Source organism: Apis laboriosa, unplaced genomic scaffold (genome assembly GCF_014066325.1).
Source record: "Apis laboriosa isolate Shangri-la unplaced genomic scaffold, ASM1406632v1 scaffold23_cov150, whole genome shotgun sequence".
Taxonomy (NCBI): Eukaryota; Metazoa; Arthropoda; class Insecta; order Hymenoptera; family Apidae; genus Apis; species Apis laboriosa.
Window position 1 is genome coordinate 1,851,512 of NW_025222452.1, and position 24,127 is coordinate 1,875,638.

At 38.5% G+C, this 24,127-nt stretch overlaps 1 protein-coding gene across 1 annotated transcript in view; it reads left to right on the forward strand.

The window, feature by feature from the left end:
* The window catches only part of LOC122713183 (zwei Ig domain protein zig-8-like), a 281,302-nt gene that overhangs the window by 149,581 nt on the left and 107,594 nt on the right, over window positions 1-24,127 (forward strand). The window lies entirely within an intron of this gene.

Below are 24,127 nucleotides of genomic sequence, written 5' to 3' on the forward strand. Positions count from 1 at the left end.
GGTCCCCGTTAATTAGTCAATGTTGTATTCCAACGTTCCAAAGCTACCTTTCAATAATTGATCAGATTAGCTCTCAATGAAGTTCTCGCCGGTGCTACGATTGATTTAACGAATTAATTGCCTAGGTTAGGTTCTCTTTCACCACCCAAGAAACACCTCCCCCATCCCTCTTTCGATAATCGGCCGATGGGTCAGGTTTCCTTTTCCAACCAAACACCCTCTTTCGATAATTGGCCAGCCTGGATTCCCCCTCCGCGACTCCCCCTCTCCCATCGATCCCCACGATTGATTTAATCACGACGCGGCCCCTCCTCTCCGCCGCACAACTTTCTTCCACTTCCAACATCCACCCTCCCTCCCTTTTCACCTCTCCTTTCGATACGTGTTCCCATATCGCGCGAGGCTCGCGAGGCTCACGAATCACGAAGAAGATTGAAATTGTCGAGTGGGAAGAGGGTCGGGAAGAGAGGCAGATCCGACAGGATCGGTAGTTGCCCGCTCCGCCGTGGCGTGGCGCGCGGGTGGGTGGATCGTGGATCGTTGGATGGCGCGCGTCGTCGTCTCGCAACTACTTACCAACTTCCGAAGGCTCTCGGTATCGACGTTGAAGAGTTAATTTTAACTTTATCTCTCGGTCGAGTTTGCGGCCTTCTCTCTCTCTCTCTCTCTCTCTCTCTCTTTCTCTCTTTCTCTCTTTCTCTCTCGCCTCGCCAAACGGGGATACGGCCGGTTATACTGTAGGCAGCCAAGACACCAAGTTCGCCAAGTTTCATAATATCTCGCAGGAAAGAGGTGAGCGAATAGCAACTTTTCCCCCTCCTATTTATTAAGCCTAAGAAATGTCTAATTGTAATTGTAATACAGGGGAGGAATACAGGGGAAGAATTTGGAGACGTCACGTATCTTCTTGGTGATGCATTTTTTTAGGGAAAAAATTATGTACAGGATGGATTTCGTGGGAATTTTGTCGAGGATGAGAATGTCAGCTTGGGAAGTTACAATATTTGTACGAATATGTATTTTGGAGTGATTTCAATCCCTCTTCTCGGGATGATAAACGATTGGATCGCATCCTTTTTTTTTTTTTCTTTTTGCAGTAAGATCCTTTAAAGGAAGGGAAAATGGAGTTTGTGTCGAAGCGAAAAAACGTGCGTGTTCCGTGTGAAAGGGGAGGTTAGAGGGAGGGAGGAAGGGAGAGAGAGAAGGGTTGGCCGAGAAATTCTGAATCCGTTGGCGGGAAGGGAGTGATTGATTGGCGAAAATTACTGACAGATTGATGGAAATTAATGGAAAGCTGGGTTGAAAATTAATGGCTCGACTCTGGTGAATCGCGGGAAAGTTAAAATGCCACTCGATCCGCGCACAGGTATAAATCTATGCTCCGCGTATGACACGGATATCGGATATGCGCGTGTAAGTATGATTAAATTTATGTTCGGCCGCAAAGTATCGGGATTAACGGCCGTATGGCCGAAACGAGAATCTGTCAAAATATGCTCGTCGTCGTGGTAAAGTGCGTTTCTCCTCCTCCCCCCTCCCCCTGATAATTTATGCCGTTATCGCCGCCATTGTGTCCCCCAGTTTTCGCGACCAACTTTTTTCTTTTTTTTTTTTTTTTCTTTTCACGCGCGAAATTCCAAATTTCATCGCCTCGAAATCGGAATATTACGTTTCTAAACGCGATGAAACGCGTTTCCATCCGTCTATCTATCTAACCCGTGATCGGTATCTATTGAACTTGTTATTACGAAGATAATTGTTAACAGATTAATCCAAAGTTAGGTGGGAAACAATTTTTTTCGTTCTTATTTTTTAACAAGATTGGAAGAATAAGTAAGCGAGTGAGTAAGTAAGTAACACGAGTGAAAATTGGACAAAATTTGAAAACGGAGTTTTTAACGGGTAATTTTTCAGTTGCAACGACATAGAAGAAATCAATTTGTGCGAAGAGAGGAATAGGTAACGTTTCGCCGTTTCAACAATGAATTTTATATTCGAAAATTAAAACTTATAGTCACGGGACGAAGGAGGACGACGTAGCAAACGCGAGATTAAATGGTATTGATTTACCGATCGACATCGCGTTCTCGTAAATTCATTGGCCGGATAACGGTGGATAAAATCGGTGGGAAGCGAATTCTTTTGGCAAATAGCATCGAAGAGAGGACTCGATGCTTTTTTCCCGGCTATGGAAACGATCGACTTTCCTCTAAAATTTTACGATTATTTTTATTTCCCGTTCGACTTAATATCTCGTGGCAAATGAACGGGCAAAGAGTTTCGACAGATGAGCTTGCAAACATGAAAAATATTTTTCGTAGATATTATCGGTGTCTAATAACCCGTGACGTGACGTTTATTCCATCGAAATTCGTGCCTCGTTTGCCTTCCCAGTAATTTAATCACGACAGAGGTATAGAAATAATTTACATTGCTCGTCGAGTAACAAGTAACTGAAATATATAACGAGAATTGTTTTATTCGTTTCCAATGTGTGCGCGTGTTTTCGCGTTTATTTTATTTATTTAATCATGAATATAATTAAATGAAATTGTTTTTTCCCTTTTATTGCATATTTTTCTTCAAATAATTAGAAAAGACATTCGTCAACAACGAAACGATCGACGAAACTATTCACGGATATTTTTCAATAACTCTTCAATTATAAATAAGATGAAACGGGCATATCATCGATGAAACTTTTAATTGCGAAGAATTTTCTCTACCCAATGTGTCCAAACTGTTCCGAAACTGTCGGGATTATTGATCCCCCTCGCAGGAAATATCTGGAAATTAAAAAGTTTCCGGGAATCTTGCTCGTTCTTTCACACTCTCCCCTCGACCGATATTTCTGGGAACAAAGCAGAGTCGACTTTTTTCTTCGACCCTCGCGGAAAAGGAAGCGTCGAAAGTGCGTTCGCACCGGTTACCTGTCGTTCCGTCAATTGGACTGGGCCGGAAGAAAAGGGAAGACGAAAGGGAGGGAAAGAGATCTCGAATTCGCTTTGTCGAAATTTGCATTCGAGATACGTGGAATGGAAGGGGAAATTCTAAGACGAAGAAGAAGAGGACAAGTTTTAAGTTTCGATTACTTCGAATTACGAACCACCTCGTAACCACACATCGTAAAATCATATATCTCGTCGATTATCGAGGATATCCATCGATAATCCCATAAGCGGATCATAAATTTTCCAAAAATATGGAAATATTTTTATTTCAGGAATCCGGGAATCCGTGTCATAGAACGAAGAAATTAATATTCACCGTCGAGGATGACCGGTTATACACCTGACCAGGGACGAGGGGATGGACGATATAACTCGAAAGGGTTGGAGCTTGGACAACGTCGAATGTCGCTCGGAATGAAAATTGGTATAGGCGTTGCTCGCTCGCGCAAGTCCATATTGTATGACACCGCGAAATTCGGATGATTTATTACGTAATATCACGGCCACGCTTGGAAACCTCGATTCCCTCTCGCGCCGCTCCACCCACGCTCCTACCACGTCCTCCTGCTATCCAGATCTGATCTCTCAGATGCCTCTCCACCCTTCCCCCCTTCCTCTTTTCCATCGACGCGCCGCTACACTTGCCAGCCATTCCAATTGAAAATTTGACTTTAAAGAAGATCTATCAACCGAGACGCGATGTTCCATCGATTTACTTATCTATCTACTTGTATATGTGTGTGTGCGCGCAGCCTCCAGTTATCACACCACCACCAATTGCCACGTATCGCCTGGAAAATAATTTCTGGATCCAACTGATCGCTGATCGATTTATTTAACTCGATAGCTCGAGCGCTCGAGAAAGGGGAGAAGTTTGGAGGAAAATGGTTTTTTCGAGGCCTTCGAACGGAGGAAGGGGAATCGTTAACGAGGAACGAGGCGAGATCAAAAGAGCGGCGGAATCAGCAGATTCGAGGAGGGAAACATTTGATCAGGGTTTACCCCCCCCTCTCTCTCTCTTTCTCTCTCTTCCCTCCCGGTTCTCGCGCCAAGGAAAATGAAGAGCATTTTCCAATTTTCGTCTGTGGATATGACGTGGGTCTTAACCCCTCTCCCCTCCCCAGAATCTGGAATGCCCGATACGTGACGGAATTATAGATTTCGTTCGCGAAGAAGGTCGAGTACAACCCTGGAATGATAACATTTTCAACGGGGAGGGGGAGGGAAAGGGGGAAAGGGTCGATCCCCCAGCTTCCTTTATCCTTTTTTGTCTCGAAGACTTGGGTAACGGTAACGTGCTTCCTCCGTGTCCAGCTTTCTCTCTCTCTCTCTCTCTCTCTCTCTCTCTCTCTCTCTCTCTCTCTCTCTCTTCCCCTTCCTCTTCCTCTTCTGGTTAGTTCGAGAAAATATCGACAATGCAACTTCGTAACGCGTGATATTGCCTCGTAAGGTGAAACATCTCTCGGTGTTCTGTTCGGTGTTGGAATTTAAGAAGTGATTTAACTGAAGGACTAATAGAGGTCGTCGAGTGTCGATTAAACCACGTTTCTTCTCTCTCTTTTTTTTTTTGTACGTTGTGGAATACAGGATGGTTCGATTTTGTGAAGTATCATCACGTTCGGATCTTGTTTCATCGGTTCAGATAGGTGGCGCTGGCTCGTAGACGTTGTGATATATCTAGGGTTCCCTAGATCCTCAATGGCATCACGCTAGACCATCCTGCTCTATTTTGAAAGGTTTTATTCGACAAATATCAGGCGGTCTATCATAGTCGGCTTCTTCGAACGCTTCTTCATCTATGAAATTTTTCTCCATGAAAAGGGGATGGAGCTATCTCTATTCTTATTCCCGGACAAGTTTTTGCATTTGGAGATCTACTCGAAGGGAAGTATGTTCGATCTCTTTCGAAATTCGAAATTATTATACAATGCAATTGTTAAATAAGTAAGTTTGAATAAACAAGGTTTATTTGTTATTACAAGTAAGAGACGAATCGAGCGGAAAAACATTTTAAACGCAACGCGTATTCGCGTAGGATGGGTAATATTCAGAGGCATAGACGCAGCTGTTTCTTATTATCTGTAAGTTATATGTATGGTAATATGCAGGTGCATCTGTGGAGTATCGTTAGTCACATATCAGCGGTTTAGGATTGTAGCTTTACATAAGTAGCGCGCAGATTGCGTCGTAATTTTACAGCTGTAACGGTGGGATGGAGCGAAGCTAAATGTAGCAGATGCACCGGAGAGACACCGAATAGGAATCCTGAAACCGAGGAGTCGAGGATGAATCAGCCATAGACTGAATGCAACAAAATCATCTCTCGCCGATGCTGACGTTGCTAACTAAGTTATAGAGCAAATAGAGCTTGTTGGAATTATGTGTTATTCCTTCTATCATTTTCTCGCTTTGTTTAACGCTTTCCCTTTTCGCATACGAATTGAATTCTTCTTCCTTTTCTTCCAAAATATCGTCACTTTCGATTGAGAATCAGATTCAGTTTAATTTAGATATTTAACTCGTTTTTTAAATTTTCTTTCTCGTATTACGAATTGAATTCATCTTATCTCTCCTTCGTACAATAAATCAACGAACGAACATTCGTTTTCAATTTCGAATCACTCGCGCTCGTCTCTTTTAATTGAAAATTAGATCGCGTTTATTTCACCAGATATTTAACTCGTTTTTAAATTTTCTTTTTCGTATACGAATTGAATTCTTCTTATTTCCTCCGTGCAAAATACCTGCACTCGTAACTTTCAATTGAAAATCAGATCGCATTCATTTCACTAAGTACTTAACTCGTTTTAACTTTTCTTTTTTATCTCCTCCGTACGTAAAATATCCGCGAACGAACATTCGTTTCTCAAATTGCACTCGTCATTTTCAACTGAAAATTAGATCGCGTTCGTTTCAATAGATATTTAACTCGTTTTTAAATTCTTTTCTTTTTCGTATATGAATTGAACTCTTCTTATCTCCTTCATACAAAATACCCGTGAACGAACATTCGTTTTTCAAATTCACTCGTCACTTTCAATTTAAAAACGCGTTTTTAAATTCTTTTCTTTTTCGTATATGAATTGAACTCTTCTTGTCTCCTTCGTACAAAATACCCGCGAACGAACATTCGTTTCTCAAATTGCACTCATCATTTTCAACTGAAAAAAAAGATCGCATTCGTTTCAATAGATATTTAACTCGTTTTTAAATTATTTTCTTTTTCGTATATGAACTCTTCTTATCTCCTTCAAAATACAAAATATTCGCGAACGAACATTCGTTTCTCAAATTCACTCGTCACTTTCAATTGAAAAACGCGTTTTTAAATTCTTTTCTTTCTCGTATACGAATTGAACTCTTCTTATCTCCTTCGTACAAAATACCCGCGAACGAACATTCGTTTCTTAAATTGCACTCGTCACTTTCAATTAAAAAACGCGTTTTTAAATTCTTTTCTTTTTCGTATATGAATTGAACTCTTCTTATCTTTTTCACAAAATATCCGCGAACAAACATTCGTTTCTCAAATTGCATTCATCATTTTCAACTGAAAAATAGATCGCATTCGTTTCAATAGATATTTATTTATATTTAACTTTTATTTATATTTAACTCGTTTTTAAATTATTTTCTTTTTCGTATATGAACTCTTCTTATCTCCTTCAAAATATAAAATATTCGCGAACGAACATTCGTTTCTCAAATTCACTCGTCACTTTCAATTGAAAAACGCGTTTTTAAATTCTTTTCTTTCTCGTATACGAATTGAACTCTTCTTATCTCCTTCGTACAAAATACCCGCGAACGAACATTCGTTTCTTAAATTGCACTCGTCACTTTCAATTAAAAAACGCGTTTTTAAATTCTTTTCTTTTTCGTATATGAATTGAACTCTTCTTATCTTTTTCACAAAATATCCGCGAACGAACATTCGTTTCTCAAATTGCACTCATCATTTTCAACTGAAAAATAGATCGCATTCGTTTCAATAGATATTTATTTATTTAACTTTTATTTATATAGATATAGATATAGATATTATTTAACTTTTATTTATATTTAACTCGTTTTTAAATTATTTTCTTTTTCGTATATGAACTCTTCTTATCTCCTTCAAAATACAAAATATTCGCCAACGAACATTCGTTTCTCAAATTCACTCGTCACTTTCAAATTAAAAACGCGTTTTTAAATTCTTTTCTTTTTCGTATACGAAAATATTCATCTTTTTAAAAATTTGAATCATTTACAGTGACTTTAATTGAAAATCAGACATCGTTCGTTTCAACGGATCGGCAAAACTCATTAAGTCAAAGCGTTTAAATCAGGGCACGAACTTGAAAGGAGTGTGTGGATTTGCGTAAGCCATCTAACCATAATATATTACACCGCAGCATGAATTATACTCTTCATCCGCGCAGGCAACTATCAGCGGCCATTAGTCAATATTAATCTTTAATTAGCATACCTTGCCGCTTCTTTAATTACATTGCGCTTTGACAGCAATTCTTTCTCTAATGTAAACGCTAGTGTTTGCCTAGGAATTACGTTTTCCCAATATTTATTCCATTACAAGACAGGAAAAGGGGTCGATAATTAAGCGAGGAAATGTTGAAACAACCTCTTGGACCTCTATTTGAACAAAGGAGGAGAGAAAAGTAATACTTTGAAATTCCATAACGCGAAGTAACCGCGTTCGAATCGCGATTCTACGCGAAATCAACGCGGGGAAATGTAACAAAAACTGTTCCCGGAAACCTGGTTCGTTTTACCCTTTGGGGGTTGAGAGGGAAATTTAAGATATCTCGAAAAGTTTTCGAAAAAGGAAAACTGACGAGTTCCAATCGATCTTCGTTCGATTTTCTCCGATTCGGTGTTTTCGATGAAGCTCGTCGAAATTCCTCGGCATCGTCTACTTCGTTTACGTGTAATTATTCCAACATAGACGTCGATAAAACTTGAAACTGAATCGTCTGGTTCGCCAAAAAATTTTTGATATTTTTTCCTTTTTACGGAAAAGGAAAGGAATATCTTTTACTTTTCAGGAACGATGATAAAAAAGTTTCAGTTCTCTTTTTTTTTTCAAAATCGAATAATAAATTTACCAGCAGCACTCTAGCTGATACACTGATATTTAGCGCCGAATAAACGAGGATTTAATCAAAACGAAAGAGGGAAAACGAAAGAGATCGTTGATCGAAAGAAAGATCGATCCCGCGCGAACGAAATATTCTCACCGATTCGAGTAAATTTTTAAGTAAAAGTTGTACGCATCTTTAGCGAAGTAACGGGAAAAGTAACCGAGCGTTGTTGTCGCGGGAAGATTTGCTCGCGTGTCTCGAGCCTCGCAAGTTTTCTAATTAAGTACAGCTAACGAGGAAACGCGGTGTCTCGCAGCTCGTGTAAATGGCAAAGACTGAATCCACCACTCTAATTCTCCGTTACGCCATTGCATACAAACTGGCGCCATTTGCGGCAATAGTGGAAACTATATAACGTTTGTTTAACGCTCGAAGAGATTTCGTCGGGAGAATACGATATTATATTTTTCATTTCAATATATATATATTAATTTTAAGTCCAAATATATATTATTATAATATATTATCAATTATTTTAGGATGAGATGTTAGTCTAGGATTAATTTCATTTTGTTTAGTGATTTATTATATAGAAATAAAATCTTTTACTTCAGGAATAGTAACAATTATTTTAAATCGTGTTGGTGATTCAGGATTGTTATTAATAATATGTTTTGTTGCTTGTTGTTGGAAGATGAAATTTAATGTTGTATAAAATAAATGAATATATAATAATTTTTTTTATTATTAATAGCTTTTACTTAAAAGAGTTCAAATTCCTTTTTCAACTTGATTATCAATAGCAATAATAGCTCCTGTTTCATCATTAGTTCATTCTTCAACTTTAGTAACAGCTGGAATTTATTTATTAATTAGTTATGCAGATTTATTAAATTATGAATTTAAAAATTTTATTTTATTAATCTCTAGATTAACGATATTATTTGCAGGATTAATTGCAAATTTTGAATTAGATCTAAAAAATGTTGTAGCTTATTCAACTTTAAGACAATTAGGATTTATAATAAGAACAATATCATTAGGATTTAATGAATTAGTATTTTTACATTTATTTATAATCAAACGATTAAAATATTAACGATATTATCTGAAATAGTTTTGCATTTATTTAGTTATAGAGCGTGTTCAAATATTGTCGTGAAGCGAAATATCGTTTACATTTTATCGTAAAATGCATAATTATAATTATTTCGTTGCATTAATATAATAAATGAACGCATTATGAAAATTTATGTTAAAAAATAGTCCTTTCTATAAGATTTTCGTGAGTGTATATCGTAAACGGGTAAATACCTGGGCGAAGGACACGCTTAACCGCACAAGTGATTCATTAATCGGTTAGAAGAAGAAGAGGAAAAAAAAAATATAATTTAAAAAAATATTTATAGTTTAAATAGCATTAAGGAGGCGACACCCGTTGAAAATTCTTTCGAAAGTGTAATCTCACGAACGCAGGAATGCTCGCTACAGGATTGAATTTTACAAGCTGGGAGGAAAGAAGTTGCTGAGGGGGAGAACTTGCTAAGATGATAGTATGTACAATATTCGCTCTTCAGTTGAACGTTGCCAACGAAAACTTTATCTTTATTAACTCTCACTTCGATCCTGCTCTATTTTATCTCAAGTTTCGGTTGTTTTGGCTTAACCTATCAAAAGGCTTAACCTAATCAAGGATTAAATTTAACTATCCCGGAGAAAGAATATCTTTCGACCATTGCTCGAACGCCATTTCTTCTGAAAATTACGCTTAACCTCGAAGAAAACAAAGAAAAAAAGAAAAAGTAGAGAAGCTTTCGATCGGATTAAAATTTCAGAAGCCATTTTTCAAATTTTATAAAGAGATCAATTTTCTGAAAATTACAATTTCAAAAAAAAAAAGATAAATATCGATCATCATCGATTAAAATTTTAGAAACGAATACGATATATTCGATGATTTCGAAATTACAAAGTGCTCGAACGTCATTTCTTCTGAAAATTACGCCTAACCTCGAAGAAAATAAGAAAACAAAATGTAGAGAAACTTCGATCGGATTAAAATTTCAAAAGCCATTTTTCAAAATTTATAAAGAGATCAATTTTCTGAAAATTACAATTTCAAAAAAAAAAAAGATAAATATCGATCATCATCGATTAAAATTTTAGAAACGAATACGATATACTCGATGATTTCGAAATTACAAAATGCTCGTCATTTCTTCTAAAAATTACGCCTAATCTCGAAAAAAACAAGAAAACAAAAAGTAGAAAAGCTTTCGATCGGATTAAAATTTCAGAAGCCATTTTTCAAAATTTATAAAGAGATCAATTTTCTGAAAATTACAATTTCAAAAAAAAAAAAAAGATAAATATCGATCATCATCGATCGAATTAAAATTTTAGAAACGAATACGGTATACTCGATGATTTCGATGAAATTACAAAAATGGCGTAAAAGGCGCGTCTTTTGAAAATTACCCGCATGTCGAGACCCTCTCTAATTCCTCTCCAATTTGCAGCGAGTACAGTAATTTCTTTCCCCAGATGAATCGCGAATGATTCGTAGTTGTGGCGGGAAGGTAATAAGGCAGGTCGCAAGGGGCTATCGGTCGGTCACGATCGTTACATGGAAAATGCGCAATCTCACGAGCGCACGGGTGTTCGGTAGTTTCGAAGCACGCGAGGATCGGTTATCGTTCCACGCGTTCCAACAATTGTAACTATTAAAGGCTGTTGGGTCTCCGTTGCTTTTCTGATCGCTAATCCGATGCATGGAAAATGGTGGACGAAAAATGGGTTCCGGTTTATCGACGCGTTCCGGGATTTTCATCCCGGCAGTTAAGATCATTCGGATGATGCGCCGCGTTTCAGAACGTTTAACGAGATTTTGTTATTTTGTTATTTCACCGTCCGACGATCGTTTGCTTGACTATTATTTTGATAAATCCGTCATCGTCCATAGTTCCTTTATTTTTCTGTTTCTCTGTATTCTTTTTCGAAACTTTGCAAATGGCGGAAAATTATTGGCCTTGTCGCCGATTTTTTTTAAATGTTTCATTTTTTATTCCCTGAATTTTTTCTTCCTTGAAACTTTGTAACAGGGAAAAATTATTACAGTTTTGTTTCAAAAACTTTTAAAATTCGTCGATTTCTCCAATTGAATCTTTTCATTTTTCTATTTTGTTTTTCAAGTTTGTTTTGCATTTATAGTGAAAATTAATTAATATTTTCGCCGATTTTCCATTGTATTTCTAGCTGATAATTTTTGGCAATTCCCGATTTCTTTAAATCTTTCATCTTTCTCTCTGAATTTTCTTTTTCGAAACTTTGCACGTGGAAAATTATTGTACTTGTTGAAAATAATTTTCCACTGTCAATTCCTGATTTCTTCAAATCTTTCATTTTCCTCTCTATTTTCTTTCTCGAAACTTTGTATTTACAGTGAAAAGTTATCCCACTTCTCTTTCAAAAACTTTTCATTGCCAATTCCATTATCGTTTACCGATTTCTACAACTTCATTTTTCCAATTTTTCCTATTTCCTTTCTCAAATCTTTCCATTTATAGCGAAGATTAATTAATATTTACCATTGATTCCATTTTCCTGACTCTTTCCCCTTATTCCCCTCTCCAAAAACTTTTACTTTACGATTGGAATTAATTACACATCTCGCCGATTTCCACAATTCCATTGTAATTAGTAACCGATATCAATTCATTTCTCTCCCTATTTCACTCCCTAAGACACTTTCTTCCTCCTCGTTTCGAAGGAATTAATTCGTCACCACGAAAGACTTCCGGCCTTTCAGGTAAGAAATTAATTACACGTCTCGCCGATAACATTAAAAATTTCCTTCAGATACAATGGCAAATAATGAAGTCACCTCGACTCAAAGATTTATAACAATACGTCAGATCGGTGAATTTTCATGACAGGAGGAAGAACGGCATCATTTTTGACGTCTCGCGGAGGGGGCTGATCGAAGCCCACTTCCGTTCATCAACGATCCCCCCTCCCTTCTTATCGAACATTCGCGAGCCAGAGCGCTTTCACTGCCTCGACACGCAACAACAATCATACGAGATCGTTCCTTTTTCTCGTGTTCCTTTCGTATTATTATTTCCTCGACAGATTTATGGATCGAGAAAGTAATAGCAAATTATACATAAATCGATCAAACAAAATACCGTAACTCGGTTACTTCAGTTGCTCGATTTCTTTTTTAACTTTTCGTTTGGTCAATGTTATAATATCGAATGTTATAATCTTCTTCGATCCAAGATTTTGGAAAATCCGATCTGAGTTTGCCTCGATGACGCGAAGAGAGGGGGAAGAAGGAAAAAGAAAATTGTGAAAGCAGACGAGAGGAAAATATTAGGAAAGGAAAAGAAATTGGAAGCTAGATTTAAGAAGCTTAACGGATAATATCGTATACTCTCTGTTGAGTTGATTTCACAGCAGCTCAGTTACATACCGATGCGGTTGACGACGAGACGCCAACCCTTTCGATTCCATCGTGCGGCTGTTTCATTCTATTCATCGAAAGAGAGATCTTGGATAGGCAAGAATTCTACTTTACTCCCGTATTTTAGTCGCGTAATTTGTGGCAGACTCATTTACAAGTTTAACGAGGGAGCGTGGGCGTGCAAAGACCGTCAAAGTTCGCCTCTTTGTTGCACCGAGTTGATTAGGAAAATTTGAGCGGAGCCAGAGTTCTCGCAGCTTTCAAATCTTTGATCGCCCTTTCCATTGTCGCGCATCTCGCTTTTTCACGATTGAAGAAAGGGTTCCCCTTGGAGGGGAAGTTGAGCATGCGATAAATAAACGATCGAAATTCCGTTCTTCACAATATCGGTGTCGACGCACGCAACGACGAAGTCGACGACGACGTTGGACCACCGTAGATTTTTCCAATTCAACGAAGCGCGACTCCAAGTTTCCGAAAATCTCATTCGGAGTTAGGCGACGTTCCCACGTCGGATACTCGAACGTCTCATAATAAAAGTTCCCTTTTTTCATTTTGTACAGCGTCCACGTACGCTGAGCCGGGATACAGGCGACGTTTGGTCGAGAAGTCGGGAGAAATTCGACGTTAAAAATGTCGAAGCTTCCAACTTTCTTCCATGGAAATCAACTTTACGCCCCCCTCTGCTCTTTTCGAATTATCACTTACTTGCATCTTTTGTGTAAGTGTATTTTTATCTACACCTAGTTAGAGAGATAAACGGTTAAAAAAGAAAAAGAAAGTGTGAAAGTGTTACATTGAAACAATCTCGAAGAGGATAGGCAGCTTGCGCCTATGAGATGTGGAAAATAATTGTTGAAAATTTTCAACTCTGGAAAAATATAATACACTCGAAAGAGAGGATACATCGTCACAAAGGATGAAACTTTCTTCCTTGAATTTCTTTGTTAAATTAAATTCCAATCACTCTCTGTCTCGTCATCCAGCTTGAAAAGAAGCTTTCTTGTAAAACCTCGTTAAATCAATTTCGTTCGAGAAAGAAAAAGCAACATCGATCGATGAATTCCGGATCAAAAGGCGGCGTCCTTTCGTAGGAGGAAAAGATGGCGTTTGATAAATTTATTAGAAAAAAAAGGGATCCATTTCTTGCTAGGTGGGAAGAGGAGGAGAGGAAATTTTCAGAAAGTTGTCACGCTTCGTGTCGTCGTCCCATTTTCACTTTTCCTCGTTCGTTTCGAGCTTTTCTCGATGGAGGAAGCTACGCCCCGACGATTCGAATAAGACCAAGGTGCACGTGGTTAGATTCGTGTCGATGGTGGTGACGCTTGGCTCGGTTCCGCGTCGCCACTTCTCTATCCGGTTTAATTTCACCTTCGAGCGAGCAGAGCGAAGGAGAGCCGGATGGAAGGAGGAGGAAGGGAGATCCAACTTATATTTGCCGTAGCTTCGATCTTGATAACGAGATGTCTCTCGAACGCGAGAGTTTTGCTACCTTTTAATCTTCTCTCTATTATTATTTTCCCCGAGAAAAAAGGCGAAAATCATTTAGCCCTATTTAGCCTGGATTGTAAACAAAGACGCGAGAGAGACTTCTCTCGAAGAAAGAAATCTCTTATTGGCTAATTTCAGTTAACAGGTGACAAGGATTCGAGAAAAACTTTTCACAATCGAAGGAATTCTTGGATATTTTGAATTTCAGAAAAAGAAAGGAAAGGTAAATAGATTTAATCTATTTTCAAGAGTCAAAGAGTCAAAGAGAGAGAGAGAGAGAGAAAAAAGAGAAAGATAGTATTCAGAGTATAAGAAACGACAAAAGTTGGAGAGGAATTTTTTCTTCGATTCTTTGGATACTTTGGATCTTTTCCTTTTTTTTTATTTTTATTATTTTCTCCCTTTTCTCCACGACAAAAACTTTTGCGACGTTAATTCATTTCTAGAGATGATAAAGATGGAAACGAGAAAAATTGCTTCTAATCAAAAGAATCCTCTGTTGAATGAATGATATAACGAAAGGATGACAGTTGCAATTTATCCCGGTGGCCCTTCCCTGAGACTTGCGAAATTGAGAGTGGATGGGACTATGATTCCGACTATATAATGAAAATCGGTCAATTTAATAATGAGATTTTGTTCGAACGAACAAACACGGAAGAAGCCAACTTTGGATCCTTTCCTTTCTCGTCCTCGAATATCCTCCCTCCCCCAGTTGCTCCAGTTTGATCGAGACGTCGCAAGGAGGCGCTAGTGCGCAAGAGAAATATTCCCCCATTGTATTCTGGGATCTCGCGAAATATAAATCTCTTTTATCCGCGAGCGCATAAAGATGTGCCTGTTTCTCAAACGCTTGTTTGCAAAGTTTTTCTCGCCGCCGACGAGAAGCGAAAACTTAATATTCGCTTATTCTGAAATAATTCGCGGCCGAAACGTGTTCCTTTCTCTGGCCAATTTGCAAAAATTGCGCCGCCTGTTTCTCGACAAGAAACATATCAAGATGAAATTATTTTTCAATTTGGATCGATTAATCTTGTATCGATATTTGAATTCAACGAGCAAATTGTATCTATATCGATATAATCAAAACAGATATAATAATAAAATTGAGAAACCATAAGAGTTGTGCAGAATTTTCGAAATTTCCAAGCAAACGAGGGAAAAGAGCAATCAAACGAAACAAAGTCTAGAATAGAAATTCCTCGAGATTACTCTATTGGCCTTTCTCTGACTTCGAGCAACGAGAAAAAAATCTCTAAAGAGCGCAATAAAAAGCACTATACTTAAAAAAAAAAAGAAGGGAAATAATTCCTTTTCTATATCTTCCTATATCTAATCCATATCTGTTGCCGATCGATCGTTCAACGAGCACCACCACTATCGATATTTTCCCACTGTTTACTACGTATCCAACTACGATTTCCTTCGCAGTTGGATGGCAGATAGCGGCCTGCAGTACCCCGCCATGGATCGCCACGAAATTACAATAGCTCGGCGAGACGCGTAAACACTTTGACCTAAAAATGTGGCGGCGGAGGGGAATGGGACGGGAACATCCGGAACATGGGAGGTTAGGCTATGATGGCGGCGCTTTCGTTTGAGTTTCGGTTTTAGTGGTTCTGCGACGACGCCGGCCTAATGAGAATGCGAGAGCATTTGGAGACTCGGGTACACATCGGCGAAGGTGGCCCGTGTCCACGTCGATTCGAGGCTTGTTCAGGCTCGGCAAACAAACGTGCGGTTACCACGCAATTAAATCATCGCGCTCGATGCTTAAACATCGATGCTTAAACGGCGCTCTTCGAGCGCTCCACGGTTCGAAACGCGATTGGAAGATTTTTTCTTTGTATTTTTTCTCTCTCTCTCTTTCTTTTTCCTTCGTGTTTTTTCTCTTTTTATCTTTTCATTTTTCAGTCAGGTTACGAGGTAGGAGGAAATAAGGAGGTAAATTTTCCATTTATTCTTTCTTCGCGCATTCCTTTTTTTTTTTTTTTTTTTTGCGTGAGAATAGATGGTGGCCTATTGCTGCTGGGAAGTTGGCGGAACGAAACGGATTTTTTTCCCTCTCCTCGAGAGATGCAATTTAAATTAGACTTTGGAAAGTTTGGCAAATAAATATAGATTCTGGTACGCTCGTAAACGTATTCATTTTCGAAAGTATTTAATTTAAGATGGATACTTTTGAGAGAAGTTGGCAAATTAGTTGCAATTATTTTCAATAAGTTTCCCCTTGCTGGCAGTTGCGTGCAAGAATAAATTTTCTAATAGGATAAAGGCGTTTTGCCTTTGAGGATCGAGTCGAGATTCGTGAAAATTCGTAAAAAAAACAAACAGAAAAAGGAACGAATAATATCTTTTACACTTTCATAATTATAAATACAAATATATCCTCCAAAAACTTTGCTTTATTCTTAGAATAGCGATCTATTTGTTTGGTGTATTATTCATTTTCGTTTCCGCGATATAATCACGATACGATATTCCAAGTGATATTCCAATGAAATGCATCAAACGAGAAGATTCATAATAGACAGAAAAGTGGTAAAGTATGCCAGACAGATCTGTCAGAGAGTCGCAACAAGTTGTTCTCAACACGTTGTCGAATTAATTTTTAAAATTCCTAAAAAGAAAAAAATCTCTGAATTCCTTTTATTATATTCGAGACCTGTCTTATCTAATATATTCTTATTTCAGCAAATCTGTACACGCCCGTAAACGTTATAAAAGCGTAATTCCGGGATAATAGGCGGCGAGTTTTGAAACGAAACGTTCGTTTAAAAGATGTGTATTTAAGAGAAACATCGGATTTCATTTTGCTAATATTAGTTAATATTAGACTCCATTCTTTCCACCTTTTTCGCGTATAAAACCCTCCTTTCGTTCTACTCTTGAGAAGAAAAGAGACGAAGCGTCCGAAGTAGTAAAATTCTTTCTTACCAGGGATAATTCGTTCCTTCTTCGAGGAAACGCATCGGCGAAAACTCCTCCAAAGTTTCTCCATTTCTGTCAAATTACCGTCTTTTTTTGGGGGGATAGAATCAATTTGATTCGACATTAACGGATTAACGACGAAATATCGTCACTTTGGTAGAGAGTCTTTAAATTGAAATTGCTAAAAAATGGCGGTTATCGTTACACAAAAGAACACCATCATGGTTTCGTGGAATTAATTTTATTAAATATAAATATAAAACAAAGAAGAGAGAGGTATACCAACCTCTATTTCGAAATTTCGTAAACGTTCAAATATTTTTTTAACCATGATTTCCATTATCTTTCTTCATCATTCCAATGCCATTGCATCGATATAATATTATTACATCCGCGAGACAGGCAGAAATAATTTTTAATGCTTGTAACAGGAAGGAAACGAAGGAAAAAGTTCGAACAAACGTTACGTTTCGCCCTTTTTTCCTTTGTCACGCACAGCGAGCCGCACAATTCACCTTAAACCTGTGGAAATAAAAATACAGTCGACGCAACAAACGGTTAAAAAAATCCTCGCAAGAGGGCGCACGAAAGGAAAGAAAAAAGAAAAGGGGGGGAAAGAAGTATTGCTAACTCTCTTTTGATTAATGGCCGCTAATTATTTCTCTCTCGTCTTTCTCTACTCCGCGTTTTTTTCTCTACTTCAGCGCAACTTCGGCCTTGAATAAGATAATTCATTAACGATACGGGCTATGTATATACGGACGGGGGAGGGGGACGCGAAATCACGCGAGAAACTAAAAGGTGAATGAGAAGAGAGAAGCTCGGTAGAAGTAAAGTAGCGGAAATGGGGAGAAAGTGCGGTGAGGAAGGGAGGAAAAAGTAAGGGGAGGGGGAGGGGAAAAAAAAAAAAGAAAGAAAAAAGGAGAGAGGGGAGCTCGGGATGCCTGAAAAGCCAGGTAATTAGCAAGAATGGCCTCGTAAACGTTACTGCCTGTTTCGAAACAGAAATCCTCGTACTCTCTTTTTTTTCTTTTTTTTTCTTTTTTTTTTTTTTTCTATCCTCTGGTCCGTGAATATTCTGTACAACGATGGAATTTTCTTCGATGCGTTTCCAATTTGAACTTAAAAAGAGGGAGGGTTGAAGGAAGATGGAAAACGCGTCCCTTTCGAAACGAAATCTTTCCCGCCTCCTCTTCCTCCTCAAGCTATTTTTGATGATATTTGGTAATATTTAACGCGCTCTCAACGAACAAATGGACGGATACCTCGTTCGTTTCTCGAAAACAGAAATCCTCGTGTTCTTTTTTTTATGCTTTGGTCTATGAATATCCTGTATAACGATGGAATTTTCTTCGATGCGTTTTCAATTTGAACTAAAAAGAAGGGGAGGGTAGTTAGAATTTGGCGGAAGATAGAAAGCGGAAAACGTGTTCTTTTCAAAACGAAATCTTTCCCGCCTCTTCTTCAAGGTATTTTTGCTAATATTTGGTAATATTTAACGCGTTCGTTCCTCCAAAACAGAAATCTTTTGGTCCATGAATATCCTGTATAACGATGGAATTTTTCTAAATTAATTGGAATTCGATGCGTTTCCAATTTGAACTGAGAAAGAGGGGGGATTGGAGGAAGATGGAAAACGTGTCCCTTTCGAAACGAAATCTTGCTGGCCTCCTCTTCCTCTTCCTCCTCTTCAAGGTATTTTTGATGATATTTGGTAATATTATCGCGCGCCCTCAATGAACAAATGGATACCTCGAAAACAGAAATCCTCCTGCTTTTTCTTCATCTTTCCATGAATGTCGTGTATAACGATGGAATTTTTCTAAATTAATTGGAATTCGATGCGTTTCCAATTTGAACTGAGAAAGAGGGGGGATTGGAGGAAGATGGAAAACGTGTCCCTTTCGAAACGAAATTTTTGATGATATTTCGTAATATTTAACGCCCTCAACGAACAAATGGACGGGCACTTTTTTTTTTTTCTTTTTTTTTATCTTTTAGTCCATGAATGAATATCCTGTATAACGATGGAATTTTCTTCGATGCGTTTCCAATTTGAACTGAGAAAAAGAGAGGGTTGGAGGAAGATGGAAAACGTGTCCCTTTCAAAACGAAATCTTTCCGGTCTGCTCCTCCTCTTTCGCCTCTTCAAGATATTTTTGATGATATTTGGTAATATTTAACGCGTTCGTTCCTTCAAAACAGAAATCCTCTTTTTTTTATCTTTTGCTCCATGAATATCCTGTATAACGATGGAATTTTTCTAAATTAATTGGAATTCGATGCGTTTCCAATTTGAACTGAGAAAAAGAGAGGGTTGGAGGAAGATGGAAAACGTGTCCCTTTCAAAACGAAATCTTTCCGGTCTGCTCCTCCTCTTTCTCCTCTTCAAGATATTTTTGATGATATTTGGTAATATTTAACGCGCATCCTGAACGAACAAATGGACGGGCACCTCATTCGTTCCTCAAAACGAGGCGCGCTTCGACTTCGCCGCTCAGGGCGAATTTGAATAATCGTTGGAGCGTGAAATGTTTTCACATCCGATTGGAAAAATGGTCGGAACGCTGATGAGGAGGGATTTATATTTGACAAGGTGTGTATATATATATATATATATTCGTGCTCGTATAAGATTGTTCCTCGAGAGGATTCATCGGAGGTTGGGGAGAGGAATCACGCTCGTTGATCGGATTAACCAGAATCTGTCGAATCTGGTGAAATTTCTGGAACTGTTTCTCGGGGATAGGGGAGATTGAATCGATTCTTGAAATTCGTATCGTTCCCCTTTCCGATAAGATCGAAGAAGGAGTAAGGGATCAAATATTATTTCTCTTAATTATATATGGGGGGGGGGGGATTGGATCGATACGAATTTGCCATATCGAATCGGATACGAGGATCGATTCGGCCCGAAGTCGAGCTAATTCCGTTGTCGAGACGAGAGGAGGTGAGTGTTTAACGTGATTGGAAAGTGATTGGAGAAAGTCTGGATGATATTTATTCGCCGAGTTAAGTTTGCTTGCTTAAGCTGGCTATGGAAGAGATTGCGAATAATTAAGAAACTTGGATTCTCTTTTTGCAAGAAAAGAAGCTATTCTCTTAGAACGGAGCGAAAAACTCTTTCGAAATCTCTCGGCCAAAATCTGATTTACTTTATCCCTTGTTGCCCTTTCTTTCTCGTTTTCGAAGATTTCAATGAATCTTTACACTATTCGAATATCGAATCGAAATATGATATATCGGTGTACGCGATTTCGATCGAGAGAGAGATGAAAATGAGGAATATTTGATCGAACGATGATCGCTGGTTAGTCGATTCGAGGGTTTGTTCGAATCAAGATCGGTCTTAATACGCGAAATCGTTCGACTTCTCGTGGATGGAAGATGGAAGTGGATGCAAGCGAAACATTTCGGAGAATAAAAAACAGCTGCACAAGCAGCGCATCCTTTACTGCTTAAACGCGACGGGGGTGCACTAAACGCAATAACAATGCGGATTATAGGCGTGTATGAACGTACATCGACTCGTACATCCCTCGAGTCGGAAAGAATAGCAATACCGTCGAGAGATTAATCTTTTGTCGTCGTCTTCGCTTGTTTTTCGCCCGTTGTTTGCTTTACAGTTTTAAGGAAACAACGCGTATAACACGCTCTCATACGTGCCTCCTTATACGTTTCTCCATTTCCCTAGGGGAAAAAAAAAAATACGAACAATGTATTTTTCCCTTTCGATGAAAATTTTCTTAACATATTTTCGACCTCTCGTCGATTTACTTTCGCTTTTCGTTTATATTTCGGATACAAAATCCTGTTTCTTCTTAAGGAAGAAACTTAATCGAGCGAAGGGGTTAGAAAAATGGAAGTTAAACGATTCGAACGAAGATTAAATTCAATCTATATTGGATATCGAAGATTCAAATTTTTTAGTTTGTTGTAGTATCGGTATAAGTGTCACGTATCGATGAATAACCTTGGAATATTACCGTGCATGGTTTCCCTGCAGAGATACGTGACGCGATTGTAGATGGATCGTAATTTATTTCGGATGCAGTAATATCGAATATTTTTGCCAGAGATAGCGGCGGGATCGAAAGTGGTTAAAAATACTGCCGCGATAAAAAAAGAAAAAAAAAGGCTACGCGACGAATTTGCATACTGTTATTTGGGAAATGAAAAAGTCGAGAGTGATTCGATTGGTGCAACTGGTGCGTTGTCACCTTGTTTATCATAAAAATATCATAAAATATCGTTGATATTCGTTTCGTAAAGTAAAATCGTGCCGATAATCGTTGGAAAATTAATATATCGGATAATGGGAGTCGTGGAAAATGGTGGGTGAATGGAAGGGAACGTATAAAGATTTATTCTCGGCGGGGCGTTCGCAAGATTTACGTGCCTTGTTTTGCATGTACCTTGTTACGTTTGAAGCCGCGATAGAGAAAAGTGTCGATTCCCTGGAATTAACGAATACACCCGAGAGGCTACGATAAATCACCCGATATCGAACCCGGAATTATCCCTCGGAATATTTCTCAACTTACCCCTTAACGAATTACGAAAACGTTCATAGAAGCTGTGTTTCCACCAGCCCATCAAATAGACAATACGAGAAATACTAGAAATAGATCTGTATCGATTAAGTAATTTTTCTTCTACTCCTTCTATTCTCATTTTATTAAAAACCTCCGTTTTATCCGTTCCTCCAATACCTCGAATATCTAAAATTTTATCAAAAACGAATGTTGGTCGGTTCGTAACGCGAAGAAAATTTAATCAAAATCCAGGAAAAAAGAAAAGTGCACGAGTTTTCTTCCGCCGGAGAACCGATCGGTGGCCGGAATCGTTCTCTCGAAGGGAAGAAGAAGAAGAAGAAGAAGAAGAAGAAGAAGAAGCGAACGTAGCGTTATCGGCGGATGAGGGAATCGAGGAATCAGGACGCTGACGATTATTGAACAACTAAGCAGCAGGGAAAACAGCGCGCATCCGCGCGTCATCGTTGCGAGAGATCGATGCGTGTACATCTTCTTCCTCGCGTAATCCATCAATCGAACGTTGAAAACAATGGACAGATACCCTTCGCATTAGCCGCTTCCTATCTCGAACAGGCTATTATAACGTCACTCAGGATTTCCGGATCGTTTCATCTCTATCTATGTCGGTCGATGATAATCCTCGCCTGCACGCGTGCACGGATTCCTTTCCAGTACCTCGGTTGAGCAGTGCTCGCAGTTTCTTCCCTTCCCGATAGATACGTCGATAAACCCGCTACGCGTCTTCTTCCTCGTCCGTCCCGTCCTCGCCGCTTCTCCGCGCCGATTGGCCGCGATTTCCAACAGGAGACGCGCACAGGCGTCGCCAGAGATCGCACGATAACCTTCCTCCGTACATTATGTATGCAACATTGCAATTTGCATCTGGTTCCACGTGCACGTACCGTATTTCTCTCGAGTGGAATGGAACACGAGGCGAGTAGTTAGACCCCTAACTAAGACTAGTTACGTTTTCGTATTAACATTTGCATGTTTAAAACCGACATCCCTTAATCTTCTATTATTATACCTTGCCCTCTCTTTCTTCGGCCATATTTTTCTTTTTCTCTTTCCTCTTCGAATTTGCCTCGGTCGCATCCTCTCGATTATTATTTATATAGGCGTGTCTTCTCGAATGTGTTGAACAAGTTTTTAAGATTCCTCATAGAAGATGATTCGAACCGAATTTATCACACGTTCGATCGTTCGAACCGATTTTTCTTTCTCACCCTTTCTTCGATTATAACTTCTCGATTATTATTTAACAAGGCGTGTCTTTTCGAATGTGTCGAACAAGTTTTTAAGATTCCTCATAGAAGATGATTCGAACCGAATTTATCACACGTTCGATCGTTCGAACCGATTTTTCTTTCTCACCCTTTCTTCGATTATAACTTCTCGATTATTATTTAACAAGGCGTGTCTTTTCGAATATTCTCGAAAAAATTTTTAACTTTTAAGAGTCGCTCGCGAAAGATGCTTCGATCTTTTGAACCGATTTTTTTTTCTCATCCTCTCTTTGGTTATATCTTTTCGATTATTATTTTTTAATAAGACTTGTCTTCTCAAATATGTCGAAAAAATTTTTAACTTTTGAAATTCCTCGTAGAAGATGTTTCGAATCGAATTTACCAGGTTCGATCGTTCGAACCGATTTTTCTTTCCCTCTCTCTCTTCGATCATATCTTCTTGATTATTATTTAACAAGGCGTGTCTTCTCGAATATGTCGAACAATTTTTTAATTTTTAAAAGTATTTTTCCTCGCGAAAAATGCTTAGAACCGAATTTATCGCGTTCGATCCTTCGAATCGATTTTTCTTTCCCTCATTCTCTTCGGCCATATTCTCTCGATTATTATTTAACAAGGCGTGTCTTCTCGAATATGTCGAACAAATTTTTAACTTTTAAGAGTATTCTTCCTCGCGGAAGATGGTTAGAAATTTACCAGATTACCAGATTTACCAAATTACCAGATCGTTCGAACCGATTTTTCTTTCCCTCCGTCTCTTTGGCCATATTCTCTCGATTACTATTTAACAAGGCGTGTCTTCTCGAATATGTCGAACAAATTTTTAACTTTTAAGAGTATTCTTCCTCGCGAAAGATGCTTCGAACCGAATTTACCAGATTCGATCGTTCGAACCGATTTTTCTTTCCCTTCCTTTCTTTGATCATATCTTCTCGATTACTATTTTTTAATAAGGCTTGTCTTCTCAAATATGTCGAAAAAATTTTTAACTTTTATGAGTATTCTTCCTCGCGAAAGATGCTTCCAACCGATTTTTCTTTCCCTCCATCTCTTCGGCTATATTCTCTCGATTACTATTTAACAAGGCGTGTCTTCTCGAATATGTCGAACAAATTTTTAACTTTTAAGAGTATTCTTCCTCGCGAAAGATGCTTCGAACCGAATTTACCACACGTTCGATCGTTCGAACCGATTTTTAGATAGCTCGCTTGACGATACGGTTAATCCGGTGCTCGTTTAAGAAACGGGACGAGTTTTAAAGAAATATTCGCAGAATGTTTTCGCTCTTGCAGTTTGAGGAAGAGAGAATGGATACAATCTAAGTTCAGCCCGCAACCACGAGCTTACCAACTTTCTCGTTAAGCGGTTCTGGCTTTGTTGCTGTTTTACCCAACGTTTTCGAGTATCTATTCTACTTTTAAGA